At 41.0% G+C, this 7,500-nt stretch overlaps 1 protein-coding gene across 4 annotated transcripts in view; it reads right to left on the reverse strand.

Moving 5' to 3' along the window:
- Positions 1 to 7,500, reverse strand: part of mafgb (v-maf avian musculoaponeurotic fibrosarcoma oncogene homolog Gb) — a 31,853-nt gene that overhangs the window by 13,924 nt on the left and 10,429 nt on the right. Inside the window, exon 1 of one of the 4 annotated variants that reach the window (XM_077229840.1) lies at positions 2,389 to 2,484. The exons of the other annotated variants lie outside the window; for them this stretch is intronic. The gene's annotated coding sequence lies outside the window, so the exon portion shown is untranslated. Of the gene's footprint in view, positions 1 to 2,388; positions 2,485 to 7,500 lie in introns of those variants that run through there. 4 annotated transcript variants of the gene reach the window in all.

Consider the following 7,500-nt stretch of genomic DNA (forward strand, 5'->3'; position numbering starts at 1 on the left):
TTTGTCTTAAAGCATATTAAACACATCACATATGGACACATGGATTTTCAACACGAAACATTACGCTTACATTGTTTTTGCTTTTCTGTTTTTAACTTTTCTGTCCTCTATAAAAATTAACAGATCTCTTCACAAAAAAAATTATAAATAATGTCAAATATATATGTATAAAGTATATACACGTATTCTAATTAAAGCAACAAAAGTGATTGAGTGAGATTTTGTTGTGATTATTGTTTGATTGGCATTACTGACAGCAGGTTTATTAGGCTGCTGTCACTTTAAGACCGACTGCACAGATCCAACACTCGTGCACTTTCTTTCTCAAATGTTTATGTTCACTTATAACATAAATGATTGTGGTTACTTGCAAAGATGGGCATTTTGACACATAAATGTGTGTATTTAACCATCCAAGCCAAATTAGACTCGTCGTTACACACTTGTTTTAAATACTTCCACACATGCCAGCATGAAAATTCAGAAATCTTTAACCATAGCAAAAGTAAATTTCTTATGTTCATTTTTCATCACTTTTTTTTGTGTTTATTCAAAATTAGACAAATATGATATTATTTTAATCTCCAACCTGTTATTTAACAGTTGAGATCGTTCTTTAATGCTGATGTAACCAGCAGAAACACTCGCCGGGTTTAGAACTATGATATTCTATTCTATACTTTTATGAATTCTATTGAGAAACCATGAGAAAAAGGTGAATAAAGACTGAGAGTAAAAGTTAATTATTAATTATTATAACTATGCTGTATAGCTGTGTTTTACCGGTGTCTTCGTTGTCAAACTCAAAAATTATTTATTTTTAATTATTAAAAAATGCATGAAAATTTTTATTTTATTTTATTGACAAAATATTTTAGTTTGTGTTGTATATTTTCTTGATTAGATCAGATAACATTTTAATCTGTCATTTGGTCATGTTATAATGTACCACACCTATGGGGCATGTTGTCACACTTCACTTCCATTATTTTGGGTTAATAAAGAAAAAGGTACATACTGTATTAATGAAACAAAACCACATAATTGTACTATAAAAAAATGAATACTCTTAACCACTCTCCCCTAAACATACAGTGAAATAATTGAACTGTAGTAAGCGCCGAAAGACAACATGTATAAAATCACGCAATACTTAGAAACGCATGCAAAAATGTCCACCGGTTAATCGTGTCTGCCGGTACATCGCACACATGTAATGCCAGTACAGGATATTTAATCATCTGCAGGCGTGCAGTTTCAGACAAACTTCAGTCAAAAACAACCACAGAAGCAAAACTGCAAGAACTGTGAGAGAATGAAGAAGGGATGAAGAAAGGCAGGTGAGAGAGAGCAAGCGCTGGGGTTGTTAGGAAGCTCTCGGTCAAAACTGCCTCCTCGACACATTTGTGAAGCTTAGAGGAGGACGGTGGGATTGGGGTCGAGCGGAGGAGAAGAAAACAACTGAACTCAGCAGCCGACGCAAGAAAACCTGCAATTAGAAAGAGTTGTGCAGCGAGAGCTCGAGACGCGAGCCGGACTCCACCATACTGACTCAGAGAACATGTTCACTAATGCGGATGATGGCTTTCACAGTAACATTATAAAATCTGTCAGGAAATATCACTATTCTTTGCATTTATTCAGCAAAATAAACAAGAAATATGTATTTTAATTATGTATAAATTTATTTGATTTCATTTAACATGTTGAATCTATTCTGTTGGTTGAAACAAAATTATAATAAGTAAGTATATTTGTTAAAGGAAGCATTATTTAAACCGAAGAAATAGATTAAAATTGTTTAATGAAATCTAAACTAAACAAGAATAATAAAACCATCAATAAATAATTAAATTAAAAAATATATATATACACAATTATATTTTTCATTGTATACTATAAGAAACACAGAGCAAATAAATAAATAAGAATCGGTATCGCTGGAAATAAGGTTCTAGTTGTTATTAGTGCTTATTACTATTGATCAGCTCAGGTCTATTAAGTAATGTTTAACAGATACAACATTTTGATTTTAAAAATGTACTAGTAAATGTTGAAATGAACATTAACTAAAATTACAAAATGCTTTACAACTACTTATTGTTGTTCAAGTTAACTGATGTTTTTAACTAATGTAAACATGTTACCTAAAAATCAATCATCAAAAGGCTGAAAAATACGGAGAGTATATGTGAAGAATATGTGTTTATGCGCGTGTGTGTGTGTTTGAGTGTGTGTGTGTGTGTGTGTGTGTGTGTTTGAGTGTGTGTGTGTGTGTGTGTGTGTGTGAGTGTGTGTGTGTGTGTGTGTGTAGATGTACAGATCAGCCAGTGACTCGCAGTAGCACACGAGGGTTGATCAGAAAGTGGGTCTCCGTCTCTGACCTACTTCTGTGTGAAGGTTGATGTTAATGTTCGGGTCTGGAACGCCATGGATCGTCTCCGGGAACTTCTGCCGGAGTGTGAGGGTGTGTGACTGACAAACCTGTCTGAGATTCAAGGAAACAGATTTACAGGTGAGTAAAGGTGTGTGTGTGTGTGTGTGTGTGTGTGTGTGTGTGTGTGTGTGTGTGTGTGTGTGTGTGTGTGTGTGTGTGTGTGTGTGTGTGTGTGTGTGTGTGTGTGTGTGTGTGTGAGTGTGTGTGTGGCCTTTCCTAGAAGTTCATCCAGTTTTAGAATCGTTAATCCTGTGTAAATGCTCTTGTGCAACACAGAAGGTGTTTTGATGAGTTCTCAGTACTAGTACAAACACCACTCACACACTCACACACATTTACTCACTCACTCACTCACTCACTCACACACTCTCACTCACTCACTCACACACTCTCACTCACTCACTCACTCACTCACTCACTCACACACTCACACACTCACACACTCACTCACTCACACACTCATACACTCACTCACACACACACCCACTCACACACTCACTGACTCACACACTCACTGACTCACACACTCACTGACTCACACACTCACTGACTCACACACTCACTGACTCACACACTCACTCCCACACTCACTCACTCCCACACTCACTCACTCACACACTCACTGACTCACACACTCACTGACTCACACACTCACTGACTCACACACTCACTCACACACTCACTCACTCACTCCCACACTCACTCACTCCCACACTCACTCACTCCCACACTCACTCACTCACACACTCACTGACTCACACACTCACTGACTCACACACTCACTGACTCACACACTCACTCACACACTCACTCACTCACTCCCACACTCACTCACTCCCACACTCACTCACTCACACACTCACTCACACACTCACTCACTCACTCACACACTCACACACTCACTCACTCACACACTCACTGACTCACTCACTCACACACACACTCACTCACTCACTCACTCCCACACTCACACACTCACTCACACACTCACTCACTCACACACTCACTCACTCACACACTCACTGACTCACTCACTCACTCACTCACACACTCACTCACTCACTCACACACTCACTCACTCACACACTCACTCACACACTCACTCACACACTCACTCACTCGCTCACACACTCACTCACACACTCACTCACACACTCACTCACACACTCACTCACACACTCACTCACACACTCACTCACACACACACTCACTCACACACTCACTCACTCACTCACTCACTCACACACTCACTCACTCACTCTCACTCACTCACACTCACTCACACACTCACTCACACACTCACTCACACACTCACTCACACACACACTCACTCACACACTCACTCACTCACTCACTCACACACTCACTCTCACACTCACTCACACACTCACTCACTCACTCACACACTCACTCACTCACTCACACACTCACTCACACACTCACTCACACACTCACTCACACACTCACTCACTCGCTCACACACTCACTCACACACTCACTCACACACTCACTCACACACTCACTCACACACACACTCACTCACACACTCACTCACTCACTCACTCACTCACACACTCACTCACTCACTCTCACTCACTCACACTCACTCACACACTCACTCACACACTCACTCACACACTCACTCACACACTCACTCACACACTCACTCACACACACACTCACTCACACACTCACTCACTCACTCACTCACACACTCACTCACACACTCACTCACACACTCACTCACACACTCACTCACACACTCACTCACTCACTCACTCACTCACACACACACTCACACACTCACTCACACACTCACTCACACACTCACTCACACACTCACTCACACACAAACTCACTCACACACTCACTCACTCACTCACACACTCACTCACACACTCACTCACACACACACTCACACACTCACTCGCCTGTTTTACTGATGAACACCAGTAAAAATGTCTTCACTAGTAGGTCGTGATAATATTTCACTATATACATTTGGCCCTCACAAGTTTAGCCTAACATTTCCCAAACACACTCGACCAATCACAACACACTGATCCAGCCGACCAATCAGAGCACAGTGTGCTTTTCAGAAGGAGGAGCTTCATAGAGACAGGAAGTAAACAGAGCGTTACTGACAGACTGGGAAGAGAGGAGCCGCAACAACGGTCTTTTTAAAGACGACACTTGGCAAATTATTGCTAAAGTGAAAAAAAATGTAAAAAGTGAACTTAAAAAAAACTTACAGAATTTTACATTTATTATTATGAAAAATGAACAAACATACTATTTTAATTTTTTTATGAAATATATATTTTCAAAAATAAGTTTTTGCTCTAAAACTGCAAGAAAATCAAAGTCAAATAAATAAGTTGTGTTCAATATTTGAGTGATATCTCAGTAAGAGCGTTCAGTGAGATGTTGTTCGACCGCAGTACCAAACGCTTCCACTAGAGGAACTTCGTCTCCCGTTCATTTCCAATGCGCTCATTTTTGATCGTGAGGAGCACAAGTGTGTCTATTGTTTTCAGGACCATTAAACCTTTTTGAATCATGTCCATGATTTTTTTGTGTTTTTTGTGAGTCGTATCTCCACAGACTCCTGGTTGAAAACCCTGCAGCTTTACACTATTTAAACCAGTGTTTCAAACATATTAAAATAAAAACAGAGACATAAAATGTAAATAAATCAAAATCGCATCACTATCAGCACAAGAACCCAAAACACTACAGAGGAAAAAATAGACAAAAAAGCAAAATCAGACAAAAATAAAAAACGTGTCTGGGTTCTTCCTTGCCAATAAACATCTAAAGACATTTCAAATATGAGATCCGCGAGCCTTGAACGAGACACACAGAGAGAGGAAGAAACTACAAGAGGCTGGAAGTAAAAGCATCAGCGACAGGAAAACTCAAAGGTGCAATTAGAGGAGTGAAAGACGAGAGAATGATGGCGCTGGAGGAGAGAAACACTTCCCCGTCTCAGGTAGTGTGTGTGTGTGTGTGTGTGTGTGTGTGTGTGTGTGTGTGTGTGTGTGTGTGTGTGTGTGTGTGTGTGTGTGTGTGTGTGAGTGAGAAATCTCCTCAGCGCAGCAGAAAAACTGCTCCGTCAGGAAGGCCTGTTTTTTATAGTAAGGGCTTTTTCCAGCAGAGAGACTCGTGGGTTAATTTGGTTCTCCGAGGCGCACGCAGATAAGTTAACTAAATCTTATTTCCCCTCCTGCTCTGTCGCAGGTCAGCACAAACACACACACACAAACACACACAAACACACACATGAGGGAAGAAAGAGCGAGTGTTTGTTGAAATCCAGCGGGTCTCCATGCAGAATCGGCCCAAGAAATCATGCATGTGACTGTCGCTTCTTTTCCAACAACTTTCACACACACACACACACACACACAAGAAATCATGCATGTGACTGTCGCTTCTTTTCCAACAACTTTCACACACACACACACACACACAAGAAATCATGCATGTGACTGTCGCTTCTTTTCCAACAACTTTCACACACACACACACACACACACAAGAAATCATGCATGTGACTGTCGCTTCTTTTCCAACAACTTTCACACACACACACACACACACACAAGAAATCATGCATGTGACTGTCGCTTCTTTTCCAACAACTTTCACACACACACACACACACACACACACACACACACACACAAGAAATCATGCATGTGACTGTCGCTTCTTTTCCAACAACTTTCACACACACACACACACACACACACACACACACACACACACACACACACACACACACACACACACACACACACACACACACACAAGAAATCATGCATGCGACTGTCGCTTCTTTTCCTACAACTTTCACTCACACACACACACACACACACACACACACACAAGAAATCATGCATGCGACTGTCGCTTCTTTTCCAACAACTTTCACACACACACACACACACACACACACACACACACACACACACACGAAATCATGCATGCGACTGTCGCTTCTTTTCCAACAACTTTCACACACACACACACACACACACACGAAATCATGCATGCGACTGTCGCTTCTTTTCCAACAACTTCACACACACACACACACACACACACACACACACACACACACACACACACACACACACACACACACACACACACACACACACACAAGAAATCATGCATGCGACTGTCGCTTCTTTTCCTACAACTTTCACTCACACACACACACACACACACACACACACACACACACACACACACACAAGAAATCATGCATGCGACTGTCGCTTCTTTTCCAACAACTTTCACACACACACACACACACACACACACACACACACACACGAAATCATGCATGCGACTGTCGCTTCTTTTCCAACAACTTTCACACACACACACACACACACACACACACACACACACACACACACACACACACACACGAAATCTTGCATGCGACAGTCGCTTCTTTTCCAACAACTTTCTCTCTCTCTCACACACACACACACACACACACACACACACACACACACACACACACACACACACTCACACACTCACACACATTCTCTTACACACTCACACACATGAAATCATGCATGTGACTGTTGCATCTTTTCAAAACAACTTTCTCTCACACACACACACACACACACACACACAATCATGCATGTGACTGTCGCATCTTTTCCAACAACATTCACACAAGCAGCAAAAAAGTCATGACGGATGCCTTGTTCTCAAAAACAACACACACTGATCCTCGTTTACGCACTGGGAATTAGTTTGTTTGTAATTGAACAATATGCCCGACACTACAGCTCATTTCATGGAGAGAAGCAGATTAAAATGTAGGAAAATATGGAGAAATAAAACAGACCTTTTTTTTTTTATATGGACCCTGTGGATACAAAACTTGATTTCATTAATGAGGATTTCTAAGACTATATGTAATGCCAGTTGGTGGCGCTAGAGAGATTGAGTTAGAGACTCCAAAATTGCTGTGGTTAATGTTCAATCTTGTTGAATCAATGCCACGTAGAATTAAGGCAGTTCTGAAGGCG

The sequence above is a fragment of the Siphateles boraxobius genome, unplaced genomic scaffold (genome assembly GCF_051911475.1).
Source record: "Siphateles boraxobius isolate OS27281-9 unplaced genomic scaffold, OSU_SipBor_1 135, whole genome shotgun sequence".
NCBI classification, from domain to species: Eukaryota; Metazoa; Chordata; class Actinopteri; order Cypriniformes; family Leuciscidae; genus Siphateles; species Siphateles boraxobius.